Source organism: Triticum aestivum, chromosome 4D (genome assembly GCF_018294505.1).
Source record: "Triticum aestivum cultivar Chinese Spring chromosome 4D, IWGSC CS RefSeq v2.1, whole genome shotgun sequence".
In the NCBI taxonomy this organism is placed as follows: domain Eukaryota; kingdom Viridiplantae; phylum Streptophyta; class Magnoliopsida; order Poales; family Poaceae; genus Triticum; species Triticum aestivum.
This window is the reverse complement of record NC_057805.1, coordinates 42,805,346-42,827,972: the sequence shown is the minus strand read 5'-3', so window position 1 is coordinate 42,827,972 and position 22,627 is coordinate 42,805,346. Positions and strand designations below refer to the sequence as shown.

At 56.5% G+C, this 22,627-nt stretch overlaps 1 pseudogene; it reads left to right on the top strand.

The window, feature by feature from the left end:
• The first annotated feature begins 17,138 nt into the window (after nt 1-17,138).
• Nucleotides 17,139-22,033, top strand: LOC123096639 (fasciclin-like arabinogalactan protein 4; annotated as a pseudogene).
• Nucleotides 22,034-22,627: the final 594 nt, after the last annotated feature.

Below are 22,627 nucleotides of genomic sequence, written 5' to 3'. Positions count from 1 at the left end.
ACGACAGCAAGAAGTGAATGCGGTGGCGTCAGAGACCCCCGAGTTCATGCACTGGTCCGAGAAGCCCATCAGCTGGAAGCAGAGCCGACCACCCGGAAGTAATGCCCAATCCCGGCTCCTACGCCCTGGTTCTGGATGCCACTTTTGCCACAGATAGGCGAGCTGCTCGTTTTTCCCGAGTTCTGATAGATGGCGGCAGCAGCATCAACATCCTGTACAAGGGTACCATGGAGAAGTTAGGAATCAAACAAAGGCAGCTTCAGTCTAGCCGGACCGTATTTCATGGCATAGTTCCTGGCCTTTCCTGCTCACCAATCGGCAAGATCCAGATAGACGTCCTCTTCGGAGACAAGGATCATTTCCGCCGAGAGCCAGTCTGGTTTGAGGTGGTGGTCCTTGAAAGCCCATACCATGAACTACTTGGCCGGCCTGCTCTGGCCAAGTTCATGGCGGTCCCCCACTATGCTTACCTCAAGATGAAGATGCCGAGTTCCAAGGGAATTCTGACCATAGCAGGGGATTACAAGAAGTCGTCCGCTTGCGCAGCAGATAGCAGCCGGCTGGCCGAGTCCCTTGTGATCGCGGCTGAAAAGCGGCTCCTTGACCGAGTTGTGGCGATGGCAGGCAAGCAGCCGGAGATGTCACCCAACCCCAAGGAGTCGGAAGCCGAGGGCTCGTTCAAGCCGGCCAAAGAGACAAAGAAGATACCCTTGGACCCGGAGCACCCGGAGAGGTACGCCGTCATAGGTGCAAACCTCGACAGCAAATAGGAAGGCGAGCTCGTCGATTTCCTCCGTGAGAATCGGGACATCTTTGCATGGTCACCTAAAGACATGCCGGGTGTTCCGACGGATTTCGCCGAGCACAAGTTACATGTCCGGTCTGATGCCAAGCCAGTCAGGCAGCCCTTGCGCCGCCTGTCCGAAGAGAAGAGAAGATTCGTTGGAGAAGAAATAGCCCGGCTGCTGGCAGCCAACTTCATCATGGAAGTGTTCTTTCCAGAGTGGCTGGCCAACCCAGTCCTTGTGCTAAAAAAAACAAGCAGTGGCGCATGTGTATTGATTACACCGGCCTCAACAAAGCCTGCCCCAAAGACCCGTTTGCTTTGCCGAGAATTGACCAAGTGATAGACTCCACAGCTGGATGCGAGCTGTTGAATTTCTTCGATGCATACTCAGGGTGTCACCAGATCAAGCTGAACCCGGCCGACTGACTGAAGACCGCCTTCATCACACCATTTGGAGCTTTCTGCTACTTGACCATGACGTTCGGCTTGAGGGATGCCGGCGCCACGTTTCAATGTTGCATGCAGAAGTGCCTCCTCAAACAACTCGGCAGAAACACCCACGTTTATGTGGACGATGTTGTGGTGAAGACGGAGAAGCGTGGAACGCTGCTAGAAGACCTCAAGGAGACCTTTGAGAACTTGCGCCGATTTCAAATCAAGCTCAACCCGGAGAAATGCGTCTTCGGAGTACCAGCCGGCCAGCTTCTTGGATTCCTGGTCTCAGAGCGCGGCATAGAATGCAACCCTGTGAAGATCAAGGCCATCGAGAGGATGGAAGTGCCCACCCGACTGCTGGATGTGCAGAAGTTCACCGGCTGTTTGGCGTCCATCAGCCGTTTCATCAGTCGGCTGGGAGAGAAGGCTCTTCCCCTGTACCAGCTCATGAAGAAGACCACTTTTTTCAAGTGGAACGACAAGGCGGATGAAGCTTTTCTCCAGCTCAAAAAGATGTTGACTACTCCACCTGTCCTGGCGGCTCCGACTCCTAAGGAGCTTCCATGCTCCTCTACATCGCCGCCACCAGCCGAGTGGTCAGCACAGTCATAGTGGTAGAGCGCAAGGGGGAAGGCAAGGCACTACCAATCCAGAGACCGGTGTATTACCTGAGTGAAGTGCTGTCAGCTTCCAAGCAAACCTACCCCCACTACCAAAAGATGTGCTACGGCGTGCACTTTGCTGCCAAGAAATTGAAGCTGTATTTTCAAGAGCACCCAATCACTGTGGTCTGCACAGCTCCACTGGTCGAGATCATTGGAAGCCGGGATGCTTCAGGCCGACTGACCAAATGGGCCATCGATTTGGCCCCCTACACCATCTACTACCAGCCTTGCACCGCCATCAAGTCACAAGCGCTGGCCGACTTCCTCGTCGACTGGGCCGAGACCCAGTACCTGCCGCCAGCGCCCGACTCCACCCATTGGCGGATGCATTTTGATGGTTCCAAGATGCGCACCGGTTTGGGAGCCGGCATCGTCCTCACCTCTCCCAAAGGCGACAAGCTCAGATATGTGCTGCAAATCCATTTTGCCGCCTCCAACAACATCGCTGAATACGAGGCACTCATTCACGGGCTCCGGCTTGCCAAAGAGCTCGGCATTCGCTGGATCCTGTGCTATGGTGACTCTGACTTGGTGGTCCAGCAGTCGTCAGGCAACTGGGACGCCAAAGATGCAAACATGGCGATCTACCGCTCCCTCGTATAGCAACTCAGTGGATATTTTGAAGGGTGCGAATTTCTCCATGTGCCAAGAAATGACAATGAGCAAGCAGATGCCTTGACACGAATCGGCTCCACCCGTCAAGCAATACCGACCGGCGTCGCCCTACAACGCCTCCTCAAGCCGTCTGTCAAGCCATTGCCAGAGTCGGATTCTATCTTCGTGCCGGCTCCTCCCGAAGCAGTCGGATCCGACTTGAGAGCTCCAGCAGCCGGCACGGTAATTCCGGCAGGCGGCCCGGGGGCCGCGGCAGTCGCACCTGGCCCGGGGACTTCAGAACCCGGCCCGGGGACTGCAGCGGTCAGCCCGGGGACTTCAGAGCCCGGCCCGGGGACTGCACCAATCGGCCTGGGGACTTCATCAACTCAGCAAACGGCAGCAGCAACTGACTCCAACCCGCCACCTCCCGGCCCAACCGCCCTTGTGCAAGTAGCAGTCCTAGCAGTCGAAGAAATCGCAGCACCTTCTGGGCCCAGCCCATCCTCAACTTCCTGGTGCAGAAAGAGCTGCCGACTGACGAGATCTCGGCCCGGCAAGTGCAACGCCGGGCAGCAGCATACACCATAGTCAACAGAGAGCTTGTGAGGCGCAGTGTCACTGGTGTCTACCAGCGCTGCGTGGAGCCGGAGCAAGGCCAAGCAATCCTCAAAGACATCCATCAAGGCGAATGTGGCCACCATGCGGCTTCAAGAGCACTTGTCGCCAAAGCTTTCCGCCATGGTTTTTTCTGGCCGACTGCTCTAGAAGATGCCAAAGACTTGGTCCAGAAATGCAAAGGGTGCCAGAAGTTCCGTTCCAAGCCACATCAGCCGGCTTCTGCACTCAAGACTATCCCCATTGCCTGGCCCTTTGCTATCTGGGGCCTGGACATGGTGGGACCATTCAAAACAACACGAGGTGGCATGACTCATCTGCTCGTCGCGGTGGACAAGTTCACCAAGTGGATAGAAGCAAAACCAATCAAGAAGCTGAACGGTCCGACTGCTGTGACTTTCGTTTCCGACATCACCATCCGGTATGGCATACCACACAGCATCATCACCGACAATGGCACAAACTTTGCCAAAGGCGCCTTGGCCCGTTTCTACGCGACGCAGGGCATCCAACTGGACCTAGCGTCCGTTTCCCATCCGCAGTCAAACGGCCAAGTAGAGCGAGCAAACGGCCTCATCTTGTCCGGCATCAAGCCCCGACTGGTCGAGCCTCTGGAGCGTTCGGCCGGCTGCTGGCTCAACGAGCTGCCAGCCGTCCTCTGGAGCCTGCGCACAACTCCGAACAAGTCAACCGGCTTCACGCCTTTCTTCCTCGTCTACGGTGCCGAAGCCGTCATCCCAACGGACATAGAATTCGACTCCCCTCGAGTCACCATGTACACCGAAGAGGAGGCAGAAGAAGCACGTCAAGACGGCGTCGATCTGCTGGAGGAGGGCCGGCTGTTGGCACTCAGCCGGTCCAGCATCTACCAGCAGAGCCTGCGCCGATACTACAATCGGAAGGTCAAGCCGAGATCTTTCCAAGAGGGAGACCTTGTGCTCCGGCTGATCCAGCGAACAGCCGGCCAGCACAAGCTCTCAGCGCCTTGGGAAGGCCCCTTCATCATCAGCAAAGTGTTGGGCAACGACTCCTACTACCTGATCGATGCCCAGAAGCCTCGAGCACGCAAAAGGGACGACTCTGGCAAGGAGACAGAGCGGCCATGGAATGCAAATCTCCTCCGAAGATTTTACAGTTAACGCAGTATGTACCACACTACCTTTTGTATTAAAGTACGAAGACTCCGGGTCCCCCGAGAAGAGCTCGGGGACTGCCCTCTTTTATCTATATGATAAGAATTATGCCTATGAATGTGTCATTTTCTTTATGCCGCTTGGTACCGGGTCCGACTAGTCGGCCCGGGGACTTGCCGCCTTGTACTATGAAATGCTTCCTGCAGCCGGACAAGTAATGTGTTGGCACTTAAGCCATCTCCTGCCAGAAGCCGCAGCTCGCAGAGCGACTGTCTGGTGGGCAGGAGCAAGGTAGAAAGGGTGCCCACATGAAAAATGGCTAAGGACACAAAGCATGTGCATAGTTTAAGCCGGCTTCCTGCCTTCTACGACCGGCTGTTGAGCAGCCGGCCGGCCGGCTTCTACTTAACTTGCTAAAATGTTCTAAAAACGGCTAAGTACTTGCCTCCCCGGAAGTAGCTAAGTGCTTGACCCAGCCGCAGTCCGCAGAGCGGCTGTTCGGCTGGCAAGACGGCAACCAAGGGAAGGCGGCAAAGGAAAAAGCCAAAGAGCAGCAAGCAAGAAAAGATAGAACTCGGAAAAATATTTACATAGCAAAGGCCCTTGGCCGATATTCAACAGAAGTTTGAGATACACCCCGCGGGTGGAATTGTGCAAAATTAACAAGTTCGTCGAGACTGATAGACAGGTGAAGCAAAGATAAACCGGCGGCCTAGGGAGCGGCAGACGGGTTCGGTGGATCGGAGGAGTCGGTGGCGCCGGTTGGTGGAGCGGCCGGCTGGACAGTTTCCGCTTGGTCACCTCCAGTGGTAGCCGGCTCGCTTGGGCGTGGCTCGTTGCTGGAGGTGTGGTCTAGCTGAGGCTGGCCGTCCGCTCGGACCTCTGGCGCCTCCTCTTCGCCTTCCTCCTCCGCCTCGCCTTCTTCCTTGCCGCTGGAGTCGATCACCTCCACCGAGTCCTCGCCATCTTCCGGGTTCAGCCCGAATCATTCTGGTGGCGCCTCGGCGCCGTTCTCAACCCGCTCCGGGACGAAGATGCTGGTGTCGGTGTACTCGGCAATTGACGCCGCACGCTTGACGAGGTCATCTTCCACGACCGCCAACTCCTCTTGAGCTTCCAGCCGGAACGTGGCTAGCTGGGCTAGACTTAGCCCAGGGTACCACGCCTTGACGAATTCCAGGGCCCGACGCGCTCCAGCCCGGGCCGAGGAGCCCTTCCAGGCTTCAAGACGGCCGGCCGCCACCTCCAGCCAGTCGGTAGTACGACTGGGAGTGCGCGGTGCCGGCATGTCCGGCCACAGGGCGGCGATTGTCTGGGCGCCGGCACGCTGAAGACGGCGCAACATCCGGTGTGCCGGCCGAAGACGGGCCTCGATGCTCAGGATCTGCTCGCTAAGGGTTCGGGGGGCGTCGGCGGCGATCTGTGCGCCGTCCGCCCTCCGTCCTTCACGATCGGCTTCAATGGCCTGATTGGCGGCGTCCGCGTCACCAGGGAAGAAGTCTGCCAAGACAGAAAGCAAAGATCCAAAGTTAGAGACGAGAAGACGGCTCGACCAACAGCCGGCAGATCGAAGAAGGAAAAAGAGGGAAGCTCACCATCGACTATGTCCTCGATCTTGTGAAAGCCGGAAGCCAGCATCGCCTCCTTGTCGGTCCAGGCGGAGCGTTCGGTCGCGAACTCAGCAAGGAGGCCGGTCTCCTTGTCCTCTGCCTCCTTCTGGGCCTTCTTGAGAAGCTCCGCCTGTTCCGCCAGTTGCGCGACAAGCCGGTCGCGCTCTTCAGCCAGCTTGCGGCGCTCCTCCTCCTTAGCGCGCAACGCAGTGTTGGCTTCGCCCAGCTGCTGCTGCAAGAAGAAGGGAAGGCGTCAGTTGCCAACAGAGAAGAGGCAGAGTCGTCGGGGAGATCCGGCCCGACTGTTCAGCAGTCGGCCCGAATCTCAGGGACTACAGCCCGCGGGTGCGCCAGCGCACCCCGCGGAGAAATGAGTCATCAAAATCAACAGAAAGAAGAACAGTCGCCAGGGAGATCCGGCCCAACTGCTCGGCAGACGGCCCGAATCTCGGGGACTACAGCCCGCGGGTGCGCCAGCGCGCCCCCGTAGGAAAAGGAAGAAGACTCACTTCGGCTCTCCGACAAGTCGGCAGCGCGTTGATCCAGCTCCTGGACCTTGGAGTTGAAGGCGGCAACACGAAGGTTATGATAATCCCGCAGCAAGGATATCAGCACTTAGAGCCTGCTAATTAAAGTTCCGAGCCGCCTGCTCAGCAGCCGGCCCGGAACTCGGGGACTACACCCAGTGGGTGCGCTGACGCGCCCCCACGAAGCAGGACAAGAGTTAAAAACGAAGAAGCAAGAGGCATACCCGGATGGCCTCTCGCGATGCCAGATACGCCTTGTTGCAGTTCTTGATGGCGTCGTCTTCAACGCGGAGTTTGGTTTGAACATCCAACATCGCCTTGTTCAGAGGGCCCGTCCCGCCAACCCGCACCCACCCAGTGGGCGCGGCGCTGGTCGCCTTGGTGTCCGGGATCGAGGAGCTCGCGGCGCCAGTCTCCAGCGGGCGTGGCGCCGAAGCCGCCATTGCAAGTCGGCGACGCATTGGTGTGCCGACCTCAAGAGTCAGGCCCGTCGCCACCTCGTTTTCAGTTGGCGGCACCGGTGGGTCCGCCGGCTGCTCGCCTTGCGCGCTCCCAGACGCCGGCGGTCGAGGCACAATCACGTCCGACATAGCGACATCGCCGCCGTCCCTCTCCATGACCGGGTGCTCGTCGCCGGCCTCCCGAGTCTGCGCCACGAACTCCGGAGGTGGCAGCGAGGAGTTCAGGGGAGTGATGAAAATCGCCGACTGGCGGTGCGCGGCTTCTTCAGCCTGCTTCTTCGCCACATCGGCGGCCTCGGCCTCCGCCAGTTTCTTCAGGGCGGCGGCCTCCGCCTTCTCTGCCTCCGCCTTCTCCAGGCGGGAGGCTTCCTCCTCCTCGCGCGCTTCCTGCGTGTTCCGCTCCCTCGCCTCCCGGAGGTCGGTGGCCGGATCGATCGGCCGAGTGGTGGTGGAGGTCTCCGCCGACCTCACGATGGAGGTGGCGGCTGATTTCTCGAGAGAGAGTGGAGCCCTAGATCAAGGGAAACAAAGTGAAGAAACTCAGACAAGATCAACAAGGAAAAAACGAAGGTACGAGGTAAAGGCCGAACTTACGCGGAAACCAGCTGCGGCTTCTTCACCTCCTTGCGGAAGCGGATGGCCTTTGCGGCCGCCTCGTCCCGCTTGGTCGCTGCGGCCAAGCCCTTGGGCTTCTTCGGCCGGCTGCCGAACAAGCTCGGCGCGGCCCTGCGCTTCTTCGCGCCGCCTTGGGCATCCGGTGCGGCAGAAGAGCTCGCGCCCGGCTGGCCGGCTCCTGGCTGGTGGCGCGGGGCGACTTCCCCCGCGTCGTCATCAGGTCAGTCCTCGAGGTTGGCTCCGAGCCTCGAGCCGCCTGCGTTGCCGCCTCCTCCCTCGGCGTCGTCCTCCAAGGCCGCCACCCCCAAGTCGGGGTCGTCGACGTCGCTCTCCGCCGGTCGGGAAGGAATTGGCGCTCCGGCCCCGCGGCACCGGCTGTTGGCTGGAGGAGGGGGCTCTGTTCAAAAGCCGATTGGTCAGGCTGGACCAAACGAACTCGGCAACAAAGAGACAGAGAAAAAAGACAGATGACTTACCATAGGCGGGGGGTTGGCGCGTGAATACGGCTCCTTGCCAAACCGCCACTCCTTTGTGAGCTCGCAGTTCGCAAGATAGTTCACCATGAGAGCTACCTCTGCGTGAGGCATCTCCTTGGTGCACAGCCGACTCGGGTCCCGATGTCCGCTCATCTGACAGATCATGTGAGGGCGGCTCTGTAGCGGGAGCACCCGGCGCGCCACGAAGGCGGATAGCAAGTCGGGCCCGATCAGGGCCTCCTACTGTGTCAGCACTCGGAGCCGCGCGATGGCGGCGGCTCCAGAGGGCGACAGCGTCCTGGCCCGGTACGACCAGTTGGGCCGCCTCCCAGCCGGCGGGCCGGCTTCGTAAGCCGGCAAGTTGACCCAGTCTCCCTCCGCGAATACGATCTTCACGTAGAAGTATGACCGCTGCCACATCTTCACCAACTTAATCAGCGGGATGGGGGGGGAACAGATTTTCGGCCGCCGGCCTCCGCACCGCGATGAACGCGCCGCATTGAGCCGGCACGCTCGCGACGAGGGTGCCGAGCTTGATGTAAAAGAACTCCCCCCAGAGCTCGATGGTGGGGAGGACGCCGAGGAAGCCTTCAACAAGGTGACGAAGGCGGACAGCAGCACCATCGTGTTCGGAGTGAGGTGGTGCGGCTGAAGACCGTAGAACTCGAGGAAGGACTTGAAAAAGCTGCTCGCCGGCAGGCCGAGGCTGCGCAGGCAGTGCGAACGGAAGACGACCTGCTCGCCCTCCTCCGGCGCCGGCGAGATATCCCTCTTCGGCGCGAGGCGGACCATCACGTAATCCTTGCCGGGCAACCGCCGCGTCTGGCGGAGGAAATCGATGTGGTCGTCATGAACTTCGGAGCCGTCCCATGCTCCGGAACGCGCCATGGGGGGCGTGGGATTGGAGGATGTGCTCATCGGAGACGACCACCGCAGCGCTCAGCGTGGCTTGGGGGCGCTGCGGCAAGAGGAGGAAGAAGGAGGAAAGAATGGGAAGGAGGGACGCGCGTGCTCCGCGGCTCCCCCTCCTCCCCCTACTTATAGGCCTACGGGCTGTGAAGCCGAGGGGGCAATCGTGGGATTTACTGCGCCCACGACCCCACGCCCCCACGTTTATCGCGCGAGTTACTGCGCGTAGTAACTCCGCGGGAAACTCAACCGCCCACCTCGGCCGCAGCGGATCCGCTCGCGTGCCGAGGCGTGGTAGTGGCGGGCCCCGCCAGCAGGCGCGTCCCATCGCGGCATGGGTTGGCAGACTGGCCCGGCCGCTTGACGCCACGTGACATGCCCACAACGGGCGGCGGCCTGGAGGCTTAGCTAGCACGCCACTTGGTTCCCGCCGACGCATTCGAAGTTTGGATAAGTGAGACTGGACAAGGCCGACTCCCACCAGTCGGCCCGACAGAAGTCGGACGAAGCTCCACCTTAAGCACTTGGAGAAAGAAACTGCTGAGGCTTCTGGGCTGCTCAGCCGCGGCACCTCACCAGCTTCGGGGACTACCGTCGGAGTAATGGGCCACGGGTAGGCTAACCCGAGAACCAGAACCTTTCAGGACATCGGGGCAGGCTGCGCCCCTCAAGGCACCAAGACGAAGTGCCGCCTTCTGGTGGCCGGCTGAAGGAATAGCCGGCTGCCCGTAAACGGCGAGTTCCAGAGGCCGACATCAAGACAAGCCGACCCCTAGCGGGCGGCTTCCAGAGAAGCCGGCCCCTAGCAGTCGACCCGAGGCGTCAACGACGCCTGCGCCCCCATCAAGGAAGACAAGACAGGGAGTGGCTACAGTACATCCCATCCCTCCCAAAATCCTGGGATGGGCGTGGCCACAGTGCACCGTACCGGCAGAGATCTCCGCCCGGCGCAGCACTGTTGCCACTCCACCCCTGACGTCACCACAAGCAGGCGGAGCCCTGCTCCCACGACGGCCTGTCGGTACGGCCCAAGGACGACGGGCCCCACCAGTCAGCGAGAGCCCGGATGACGGCCAGAGCCCCACCAGTCGGACCCGAGGGAGGCCGGCCTCCAGTAGTCGGCCCGCCCCTTCCTCGGGCCCCACGCGCCATTAACCAGACGAGACGCAGAGTGGCTACAGTAATCGCCCGCCAGGCAGCGGAGCTGTAACCACACTCCACTGACCGTGCCTGCGTCGTCAGCATCATGGCAATAGTGATCAGCCGCCGACAAGACCCGTGAGCAGCGGGGGCGGCCTGTCGGCCCCGTACCAGACCAGTCGGCGGGGCCCACCAGGCGGCGGGCCCCACCAGACGGTGGAGAAGCCGGCAAATAGAGAGACTGACAGCCGGGTCCTACACCCGGCCGGATTACCATTGTACCCCTGGGGGGTAGGCCTATATAAACCCCCAGGGCACCCATGCAAAGGGTTCCAAACCTGTTAGAACTAGACCAACCCATAGAGAATGGAGAGAGCTAGCCTTGCCTTCTCCTACCCCCAGCATACAGCTCGAGGAGCACCATTGTATTCACTTGTGCCCTAGTGATCATGCGGCAGAGCAGGACTAGGGGTGTTATCTCCTAGGAGAGCCCCGAACCTGGGTAAAGTGCACCGGCGTTCGTGTCTACGCCTTATCCCGCTTCCAGGCACCGGACGTTGTACTCGCTCCCACCATGATAAGCCATCCATTGGCATATGTCGCACCCAACCCCCGACAGCGCCGCCGAGAGCCCAGCGCCCGCCACTGCTTGCCGAGGACCGCCGCCGCGCGCCCCGAGCGGACTCCCACGCACACCAGGGGAAACCGCGAGCGTGAGCCCTGCCGTCGCCCCCAAGCCCGCGCCGGCGCGCCCCGCCTCCAGCGCGCCGCCAACAACTGCCCCGATCCGCCCGCGCCAGATCTAGCGAGCCGTGGGAGAAGAGATCCCGCCGCCGCCGACGCTGACCGGGCTTTGCCCGGCGGCGCGCCCCGGCGGCGGCGGGGAGGAGAGGTCGGGGGAGGGACGAGGACGCGGCGGCGCTAGGGTTCCCCCCGGTCGCCGTGCAGGGGCGACACGGGGGGAGAGTCGGGCTAGGGGGTGAGTCCTTTAACTCCATCCTGGTCCAATCCTAGCTAGTTCGTCTACCTCCTCTCTTGTTATTAATTGGAGTGTCTGTTAATTGTGTCGGAACTCAGAGGAACAGATCATTTGTTCTGCAGACATAACAGTTCTTAGTTGGATACAATCATTGAAAAATAGCACACATGGCGAACATTTTTTGTTGGCATTTGTAGTAGTTGTAGTTGCACAGATAACTGTTCTAAGTTGGATACAGTCATTGAAAATTGCACACATGGCGATTTTTTTGTTAGCATCTATAGTAGTTCTAGTTGCACACATAGTTGTTTTCAGTTGGACATGATCATTGAAAAGTTGCACACACGATGATCATTTTTGTTGGCATCTATAGTAGTTCTAATTGCACACATAATCGTTCGTAGTTGGATACGATCATTGGGGATTGCAGACACGACGATCATTTTTTGTTTGTGGTAGTTGCACACTCTTATCGGCATAGTTGGCATGCGCAGTAGTTGTACTTGCACACATAGTTGACTGCGGGAGGTGTACATGCGTGTCGGCATAGTCGCACACGCTCGACCGCAGTGGTGCACAGTTTTGTCGACGTAGTTGCTCACACACGACTGCGTGGCAGTGTGGCATAGTCGCACATGCCGACCACGGTAATGCACATTCTCGTCGGCATAGTAGCTCACGCACGGCCGCAGAGTTGCACATTCTTGTGGGCATAGTCGCATACTTGTGGCCGTGGAGTTGCACACTCTTGTCCGTATAATCGCACATGCATGGCCATGGAGTTGCATACTCTCATCTACATTGTCGCACACACATACCATGGAGCTCGCGTCTGCGTAGTCACATATGCACGAACGCGGGAGGTGCACACGCATGTCTTAGTCGCACACGTGCGACCATGGAGCTGTGTACTCTCGTCAGCGTAGTTGCTCATGCACAACTGCAGGAGTTGCACACGCGTGACGGCATAATCACGCATGCACGACCACAGCGATGCAAACTCTCGTCGGCATAGTGGCTCATGCACTGCCGTGGAGTTGCACACTGTCGTTGGCATAGTCGCACACGTGTGGCCGCGGGGTTGCACACTCTCGTCTGCATAGCCACACACGCATGACCATGGGGTTGCACACTGTTGTTCGCATAGTCGCACACGTAAGACCACGAAGTTGCACACTTTTGTTCACATAGTCGCACACGCATGGCTGCGGAGGGTGCACACGCGCGTCAACATACTCTCACACGCGTGACGGCGGAGGTTCAAATCCCATCGGCGTAGTAGCTCACACATGACTGCAAGGGTTGCACACGCGCGGTGACTTAGTCGCACGTGCATGACCACAGATTTGCACACTCTCGTCGGAGTAGTAGCTCACGCACGACCACGTAGTTGCACACTCTCGTCAGCATACTCGCACGAGCGAGACTGCGGAGTTGCACACTCTTATCCACATAGTCATACGCGCACGCCACGAAGGTGCACACGTGTGTCGGCCCAGTCGCACACACGCGACCAGAAAGGTGCGCACTCTCGTCGACATAGTAGCTCACGCACAACTGCGGGAGTTGCACACGTGCGGCGCATAGTCAAACATGCAGGATCACGGTGTTGCATGCTCTCGTTGGCATAGTAACTCATGCACAGCCGTGTAGTTGCACACTTTTGTGAGGCAGTTGCACCTTACAGGGCTTGTAGTTGCACATATATAAAGTTTGTCGGAATGTACTCATATGAGATCTTGTTTCGAACAGCTCGCTGTGGGGCCTTCAACCGCGAAAACGGATATCAATTTCGATGTCTGATTTAAAAGTTATGGCTTTTTCAAATTTTCAAAGCAAAAACAAATGACAGACATGAAGAGGACCACGTGATGGTGTAGATGATCGTTTTTTCCGAACGAATGATGAGTGCACGATGCTAGATGCACATGCATGCACATGGGGACCAGCAGGCTAGCCCGTCTGGTGAGAAAGAAGGCTACAGACACCACAAAGAAACAACGCGCTATGGTGTTTTCTAATCCGAGAGAAGGGGACAGAAAATTTCCTAAAAAGTTCGGCCGCCCGGGAGTGCTAGTGGGCACACAGCCGCCCGCTAGACACGTCCTTGATTAATGGTATTTCTTACCGATCCTCTAAAATTTAAGTGCCACCGAATGCATTTCTCTTCTTTCTTTCTTTTGCAAACTTTGTTTTCTTCCGGTCTATTGTTGGCATCTTCGTCAACTTCGTCCTCCTCCTCAATGGATATGCTCAACCTTTACCTCTTTGGAGTGGCCTCCGCAATTATTTGGATCCACTTCTCGTTCTTGCATAGCTCTTTGTAGCAATGATGCAAAGTGACGGACTTGTGGCCGAACTTGGTGTTCCGATGCTTGAATAGCTCTTCTATGTAGGGGCCATACTCCGCCACTTGCACACCACTCGGTGGAGCATGATTCAGTTGGTCGATGCAATCGGTTGCATTGGTAATGAATGGTGCCCAACGATGCCCAAGAGAACCTTGGGTACGGGTTGATCGCACATCCACAGAGTTGTTGTAGTGGTTGGTAATCCTCTCCCAAAACATGGTCTTGGTTTGATCCCTTCCGATCGTTGCACACATGGAGATGGCGCACCAAGCGTCGCAAAGCGTAATGCCCTCCTTTTGGTTGTAGTTTTGGATGCGGCACCTTGGGACCTTGGTGCTTGCTTCGGTCACCTCCACAACCTCCTTATCCTCGGCCACCACCTCTTAGGCGTCCTCCTCCATGTCTTGGGTGGCCGAATGATCCCAAAGCGAGTCATAGTTGAGATCATCAAGGCCAATGACGGCCCAGGACTCCAACGATGTGAGGGACTTTGCCGTGTTCATCTCCGCACTACAATATCAAAGCAAACACTATCAACAATCATTACCGATCACCAACAATCACAATCGGATACCACCACGACGAGAGGTTTTTATTATTATCTTGTTGGCATTTCATCAAGCACTTGGCGGCCGCGATTCTTGTTGCCTACTACGGCCGCCGCTCGGCCGTATGGGCTGCTGGAGTTGAAGGACGAGGCGCCGCTTTGGCCTTCTTCATCTTATTCTTCACGGCCGCCTCCACGAGCGCCGCCGTCGCCGTCGACTTTCGAGCATGTTTGCCTCTGGTAGGTACGGCGGGAAGGCGGCGTGCCGTTGCGGGAGAGGCGGTGGCCTCCCCGGAGACCATTGGAGCAGTTGGAGGAGGAGCTTGGACGCGGTGGGTCTTCTTCATACCTAACCTCTTCTTCTTCGGCCACGGCGCGTGGGTGGTTTCCAGCGGCGAAAAGCCGGCGCCGGTGGCTGGCGGGGTGGGCGAACGGGCCGGGCTATCCATTTCGTCCTGCCCGGCGGTTGTGGGTGGCGGCGGCGGGGCGTGGCGGCTGCGTCGGCAGGAGGCAGTGCGGCGCGGGAGGGGCGAGAGGGAGAGGCGCCACTCTTACTCGGCCGCGGCGGGATAGAGTGAATTTAGGGAGATTTCAGGGAGAATAGGAAGGTGGAGTAAAATTGTACTCGGTTAAATTTTTGAAGGGATCGGCTAGGTGCACCGTAAGGGAGTAGGGATCGGTTAGCAATGCCCTAAGAGCATCTCCAATAGATGGTCCAAATTTTGACGGTCCAAAACCGAAGATGTAAATTTTGGACCGCCAAAAAGTGTGTTTTGGAGCTCCGGAAGAAGGCCAACTCCAACAGATGGTCCAAATTCATGGTCCAAGAGAGCAACTCCAATAGACGGTCCAAATTCATGGTCCAAAACCGGCCAGCAGCCGCCCGGCTGCTGTTCAGCCGCTGTCCAGCCACTGTACAGCCGCACATATTTCAAAATAACATAAAAAAATTCATGTCCACAATATCAAATTATTACATAGTTCTTCAGATCCAGGAGATGCAATGCAACACAAATACAACATAGTTTTGCACAATACAACATAGTTTTGAACAAACAAATAATGAATCTATGCGGATCTTTCGCCATGCCATTTCCAATGCTCTTCCATCAAATCTTTCTGGAGTTGGTCATGCACATCGCTATCTCTAATCTCGCTGTACACCTTCATGAAACGTCTGATGCGCTCCTCTTTGCGCATGGGGTTAACACGAATGCCCATCAACTGATAGAAGTTGTAATCTAAATTTTTTCCACGCTCGTTCTCAATGATCATGTTATGCATGATCACGCAAGCGGTCATGATGTACCAAAGGATCTTTTGATCCCAAAATCTAGATGGTCCACTGTGCTTCGGTTTCTTCCTCTTGTGCATGGCCACTAGCATAGCAATATCCTCTTCTTCATGCAAATCAAATTCCTCGTCCGACGATGAATCATCCACGAAAGAGGAGTCAACCGAGCTCATCTACAATGCACACAGCCGCCGTTAAACATAGTATCCAATCCCAAGTTAAATCATCAAGTTTTGTCATTTTTTTACCTTGGGGAATTCCGTCAAACACCTTGTGCGCGCGGTGGAAGAAGATGGCCGCCGGTTAGATTGGTTGCTGCGGACGGCTGCGGTCGGCTCCAGACGGCGGCGGTGATAAGAAATGAGGTTGGAGGCCGGCCAAGAGGAGCTTGGCGGGTGCGAAGACTAGTTCGGCAGCCGGGCAGAGGGCTTGGTGCGGCGATCGTGCGACCGGCGCAACGGCCGTGGACAGGCTAACGGCCGACGGGAGGAGGTCGGCGGCAGGCTAAGCCCCGGCGGAGGCCTACCGCGGCAGCCGGACCGCCGGAGGGGCCGAATCCCACGCCGGCTGCCACCCGATTCGGCGGCGTCCGGGCGGCGGCGGGGAGGCGACTGAGGCGACGGCGGCGGAGGGCGGCGGCAGGGATGTGGGGTGGTGGCGGCGCCAACGGCGAGGTTTTGGGCAGTCGCGACGGCGGATTCCGGCCGGCTGTTCTTCGGGCGGGCGGACGGGAGCGGGCGGGAAAGGAAATGAAGTGGCGGTTGGGCGTTCGCGGGTGGCGGCTGGTTTTGGACCAGATGCATCTCGTGATGTATATTTGCACCGCGAGGTGTTGTATTTTACATCACGAGGAGGCCGCGGTCCAATTTTTTTGGGACAATTGCATTTTTACCCCTAGTTGGTTCCTACCCACGGGTTTTGCCCTTACTTTTCGAGCCTGCTCAGTTTTGCCCTTACCTTTTCCGTCGAGGTCCCTCGAATGCCCTTTGACTGTTTGACCAAAACTTTAAAAATTCATAACTAATTCATATGAACTCAAAAAAATGCAAATAAGATATCCAAATGTTCAGATAAACATTACCTTTATGTGCATATCATTTGCATTCAGGACAAAAGCACCCTTTAAACTACCTGAGCTAATTAATGTTATTAACATTATTAAAAATAAAAAGGTAAAACAATATGTTTTCATGAATAAAAATTACATGCAAATGTAGGTGATGTTTTCTGAACATCCTGATATCTTATTTGCATTTTTCTGAGTTTGTATCAACTTGGTATGAAGTTTCCAAATAATGGTCAAAGTCGTTAGAACATTCTTAACAAGATGATACGGACTCAGAAAAATGCAAATAAGATATCTGGATGTTCAGAAAACATCACCTACATTTGCATGTAATTTTTATTCATGAAAAAAATATTGTTTATACCTTTTTATTTTTAATAATGTTAATAACATTAATTACCTCAGGTAGTTTAAAGGGTGCTTTTGTCCTGAATGCAAATGATATGCACATAAAGGTAATGTTTATCTGAACATTTTGATATCTTATTTTCATTTTTCTGAGTTCATATGAATTAGTTATGAATTTTTAAAGTTTTGGTCAAACGGTCAAAGGGCATTCGAGAGACCACGACGGAAAAAGTAAGGGCAAAACTGAGCAAGCTCGAAAAGTAAGGGCAAAACCCGTGGGTAGGAACCAACTAGGGGTAAAAATGCAATTGTCCTAATTTTTTTTTGCATATGGACCATCTGTTGGAGCAGCGTTTTTGCCCCAGACGGTCTAAAAGTTAGGTATTTTTATATATGGACCATCTGTTGGAGATGCTCTAAGCCAACTACAACGGTTAGATGAGCAATCAAGTATTCTAAAAAAAACAGATGAGCAATCAAATATAAAAATGTTTTCTGTTTTATTTGCCTGACAGAGCTCCAGCAGGACCTGGGGGTTATTTCAAACTGAAACATGAAGTGCATTAGCTTTAAATTAAGGGCGATGCTAGGCGCCGGCGCACCGGCCGGACGCTTCGGCCGGTCCAACCCTAGCCGTCAGATCGGCCCGTTCCGATCCGTTGGATCATTATCCAACCAGGGCGTCGTCTTCCTGTCGCGAGCGCGGACGGGGAAAGGAACCCCGTCTCGCCGCCTGTCTTCGCCGGCCGCCCCACGCTCCGGCACTCAGCTCGCCCCGCCCGCTCGCCGCCCCGGCCGCCGGTTGGAGCTGACCGCTCGCTGCCTCGGCCGCCCGTCGGAGCGCCATGGATGCAGCTCCGCGACTCAACTCGTCCAAGTCCGCTCGCCGCCCCGACCGCCCGTCGGGGCCTCCCCGCGCTCCGGAACTCAGCTCGCCCCGACCGCTCGCTGCCCCCGCTGCTCGTCAGAGTGCCATGGATGCAGCTCCGCCTCACCGATGATTGGTTCCAGCAAAAAACAAAGATGCCCCGTGGTAGCATTTTCCCGTGTCAGTCGTAGCAAATGAAGACAACGGTTGCAGCAAAAAAAATCCATCGGCGTCGCCATTGTAGCAAACATGTTAATCGGATGTAGCAAAACACATCGCCAATGGTAGCAAAAAACGAGGTTGTTGCAACAAAAAATGTTCGTCCTCGTCGTCGCCGGTCACACCTCAGTCGCAAAAAAGTACCATGGCCGCATGAATGGATGTAGCAAAACACACAGACGGTAGTAGCAAAAAATTGACACGGTTGTAGCTTTCCCCCTCTACGGTGGAAGCTTTTCTGTAAACGATTGAAACTTTTTTCGTTTTGAGCAGCGCCTGGGTGAAAAATTCATCTCTCGTTCGGTTGAAGCTTTTTTCATCGAAGGTTGTAGCATTTTTTTATGTAGACGGTTGTAGCTTTCCTCGATGGCACTGAACGCTTGCAACTTTCTGTATATCCGATGTAGCAAAACTTGGCGCCGGTTGTAGCTGAGTGGTGTGCCGGTTGTAGCAAAATGTGATACAGGTTGTAGCATGTAACAAAAAAGCGTGATGTCTAGTGTTTGCTCGCGATGACGATGACGCCGTTTTGCTGCAACAGTAGTAGATTTTTGCTACCACCGGCGATTGAATTTGCTACAACCGGTTCTAACAAAAAATCATCGTGGGGTGTAGTCTGCCATGGCTGGGGAGGCTCGAGCGCTGCAAGGTCTGGCAAGGGGCGGCCGGGGCGGATTCCAGGGAGAGGCAGAGGGGCGGATTCTGGGAAGAGGCAGAGGGGTAGTAGTCCGGTGAGGAGCGGCCGCAGGCGGACGAGATCCGGCGAGGGGCGGCCGCATGCGAACGAGATCCGGCGAGGGGCGGCCGCACGCGAACGACATCCGGCGAGGGGCGGCCGCACGCGGATGACAAGGCGCTCTTCTCTGGCGGCGGCGATCGAAGGAGCCCGCTGGTCGCTTGGCCGGCGCGTGGTGCCTGCCGGCGCTGGTGCCCTCCTGCGCTGCGCAAGGAGGAGGGAGCAACTAATTGGATTGAGGCCGGATACGTGGCACAACATCTATCCTTGATTCTGAAGAGATCCAACGCGCAGAGCGAGTCCGGCGGAACGGTTCCGCCGGCAGTCCGGATACAAACGTTTCCCTTAAATTAAAGCCTCTGAATTATTTTGCTGCTACTCCACCAGGAAAGTGCAGGGCAGGTGCAGGGCTTCAAGAACCAAAAGACGCCGCCGGAGTCAATGCGATGGCCGTGCTCGTGGCTACCACGTCCTCCTCGAGTACCTCTCCCCGTCCGACCTCGCCCGCGTCCCCGCCTCGGGGAGGCTCGTGACCGCGCTCTTCCAGACCACCAGCCGCGCGGCCTCCGACCTCGGCGTCGTCAACCTCACGGCCGCAGGCTCCGCCATCGTCGTCCGTTCCCCCGCGCTGTCGGCTCCCGGGTCGAACGCCACCGACCTCGGCGCCGTCACCAGGGAGCCGTACAACACCAGCGTGCTCGCCGTGGGCTGCCTCATCGTGCCCTCCGGCTTCGACACCACCGCGTCCGGCTCCGAGAGCCGCCCGTCCCCCGTGGTCAACATCACCGACGCGCGCGGGTTCAACGTGGCCGCCTCCATGCTCGAGGCCTCTGGCGTGGCGGACGACTTCGAGGCCGAAGAGCGGGGCGCCGGCATCACCATCTTCGTCCCCACCGACGACGCGTTCGTGGCCCTCCCCGCCACCGACCGCCTCCAGTCCCTCCCCTCCGACTGCAAGGCCGTGGTGCTGCACTCCTACCACCCGCTCGGGTCCCTCAGTCCATTGTGAACCCCGTCCAGCCCACGCTCGCCACCGAGTGCAATGAGGCCGGCCGCTTCATGCTCAATATCACGCGCTTCAACGGCTCCGTCGCGATCGACACCGGCGTCGTGCAGGCGTCCCACACCTGCACGGTGTTCGACCAAAATCCCGTGGCGATCTTCGCCGTCTCCAAGGTCCTGCTGCCCAAGGAAATGTTCGGCCGCGGGAATACCGCAAGCCCGAGAGCTGCGGCGCCTCCGGCGACCATGACGCCAGACCTCTCCGATGGCCTGCGAACGCCGCCGACGAAGCTGTCGTCCCCGCCGGCCCTGCGTGGCCAGGACAACTAGCCATCGTCGGCAACGGCAAGAGACGCGAACTGGTGGTGTATAGAGTTGGTCTCTGGTATGAGATCCAGGTGGTACCTTTGCTTCCTCAATTTTCCCTTCTTCTTTTACCATTTCCCCTCTTGTTTGATCGAAACTGAATGTGGGCACCGGCATTGGATTTGGCGAGAGAATTCCGTAGAGACCATTGTAGCAGTGGTAGGCATTATTTTTGGTTTCTTCACTTGATTAGGAAAATAATAATATGCATTCCCTTTGTTCAATTCCGTTGATCCTTGCACCAAAGCTGACATTTAGCATACTGGGGATAGAAAGACAGGTGAGCGGGAATGAGCTGGCCAGCTGCGAACGCGGTCTGGCCGTCAACCCGGGTGATAGTTTGTAAGAGTTGATCTTGGGATATAATTCATCCTTTGTTTCCAAAAAGTGCAATACACCCTTGCGATCTTGGATTGCATTTCTGGCTGGATTCACTTATATGTAGCTCATTGCTACTAGGTGTATACACAGTCTGGAGAGTTGCTCTGTTCAGAATTTCAGATACCTCATGACTGACTGACCGAGCCTAACCACCTTATACAATTAGGCTGTAGGTAGGGTGTCAGTATGGTTATTCACTGTTGCTCTGGGAAGTAAGAGCATCTACACCCGGGCGTCCCAAATCCTCCTCAAACGTCCGGGCGGTCCGCCTGGTCACTGACTGGTCACGATTTTTCGACTCAGACATACGCCACAAACGCCCGGGCTGACCGGCATCCCTCATATCCAGCTTAAATATGGGGCGGATATAGGGCGCCCAGGCGCGCCTGTCACGTCGGACCCGCCCATGCTGGCCCACTCGACCCCATATATATTTCTCCCCATCTGCTCGCCGGACCAAACCCTAACCACTTCACTCCCCTCTCCTCCGCCACCCGTGATCACCTTCGGCGGTTTTTGGCCTTCTCCGGCATGGCAGGCAGCGGATATGACTCCGGCCAGTCCGGATCTGTCGACTGGGGTGTCATTCCGTGCGGTGCGGGTTGGATGAGGCAATGACGGTTCGCATTGCACTTAGCCGCTCCAGGAAGGACAGCGCCTGGCCGACTGATGGATCTGTCAGCCGCAACTCCATAGCGTCGGCTCAACGGGCGCTCGGGTCCTCGGGGGCTGGATCCTCGCGGTCTAGGCAGCCGGAACCCTTCTCCTTCCCCATCACCCGCTGGGCAGACTATGAGTCCCATCGGGGACGGGCGGCCCGCCGTCGGAAGGAGAAGATAAGGGCCGTCGAGGCCCGTATCACGGTGGAAAATGGCAGCGGCGAAGGCGGCTGATGCGGCGGCACGGGCGGCCACAGAAGAGGAAGCCATCCGCGCCCGCATTGTGAAGAAACAACAACGGAGGAACACGCGCGCCCTCGCTCGAGAGCAGAATCGCGGTCCGTGCCATGGTCGGACTGCCATCGAAGGAGGAGAAGGGGGACATTGACGGCGAGGACAGCTCCGGCGACAAGCAGATCTGGCTCGATCCGTACAACGTCTTCGACCGGTAGTTCCGCGAGAAGGCCGAGAAGGACAAGGGCAACCGTGGATGAACTCCACCATAGCCTAACATGCCAAATTTTGGTAGTTCGATGTCATGTTTAGTTAGTAGTGATGGAGTAGCCGGACGATGTGTGTCCATCGACGTAGTTGTATGAGTTTGTATGGATTTAAGATATGATAATTGAGTTGTCCGGATGTGGATTAGATTATTTGAGGGGTGCCCGTTCAGTGCCCGCAGACGTGTCCGCGAGCGTTTGAGGGGCCGAATTTGTCCATCGCAGCTATAGATGCTCTAAGTAGTCACAAGTCACAGGCACCTTCTTCAGATCTCATAGTTCCATAAGGTAAATGCACAGCTACTCAACCCTGCAAAGGTGTTGCACTTTGTGCTCTGTGTCATACACATGAGCCATTGTGGCTACTTGCTTGTTCCTTAATATTTTTTGACCAAATAGTGGATTCAACTGTACTATGACATCCTAGTATATGTTTTGCTGTTGTACTCTTTTCTTATTAAGTTTTGGCTTCAAACTTGTGTGCACAGTGTTTTTTGTTTACTTGAAGTCGTAAGTAAACAAAATACTATCATGTTTTGACAGGAACTTGCTGGCATTATCAAACTTTCTGTATATTCCAGTTTTAGTCTTTTTGAGTTATAACTCACCCTTTGTTTCAAAAAATGGTCTAAAAAATGCAATCATTTCTTGAATAATATCCATGCAAGGATAAACTTATCCATTGTCTCCAAAAGTTGCACCCTTGTGATAGTTTGTACGAGTTGATCCTAGATCATGCATGTTTGTTAAGGAAGATCTACCAAGAAAAAACATTTGGACTTCTACTCAACTCCTTTTGTCAGTAGTACAAAATAACTTACTGGCGAGTTTACTACTCAATAAGGGCATCTTTAGTGAGACCCGCAAAACTCCGGTATATGTTTGATCGGACACGTTTGTTGATTTTTGCAATTTAATGGAGACCTGTATCTGGTTCAAATTCTGGTATTTGATAGACACACATGAGGCGATGTGCAGGGGTCCGGACATCGTGCAAGCCAACGAAAACACACCAGGTGCCCTCTCTCTCTCTCCAAGCCGCGTCGCCCCGCGCAGCCACCACTGCCTCCAGCCGCCGCTCGAGTGGGCCCTCGTCGTGGATGCGCACAACGTGGCGGTTGCGGCGTCGAAGCCCTCCGGCGAGGTGCGGAAGATGTGGCCGGCGGTCAACGCGTTTGTGGCTGGCCGCCCGGCGCATCTCCCCGGCCACGCCGCGCCCGCGGAGCTCGGCCTCCTGATGCGCGCCTCCGTCGGCGCGCCTAACACCGCCCGGTCGCTCGCTGCTGCGGACGGACATGTCTCCACGCGAAGTGGCGCGAGGTAGAGATGGGCAGAGGAGGA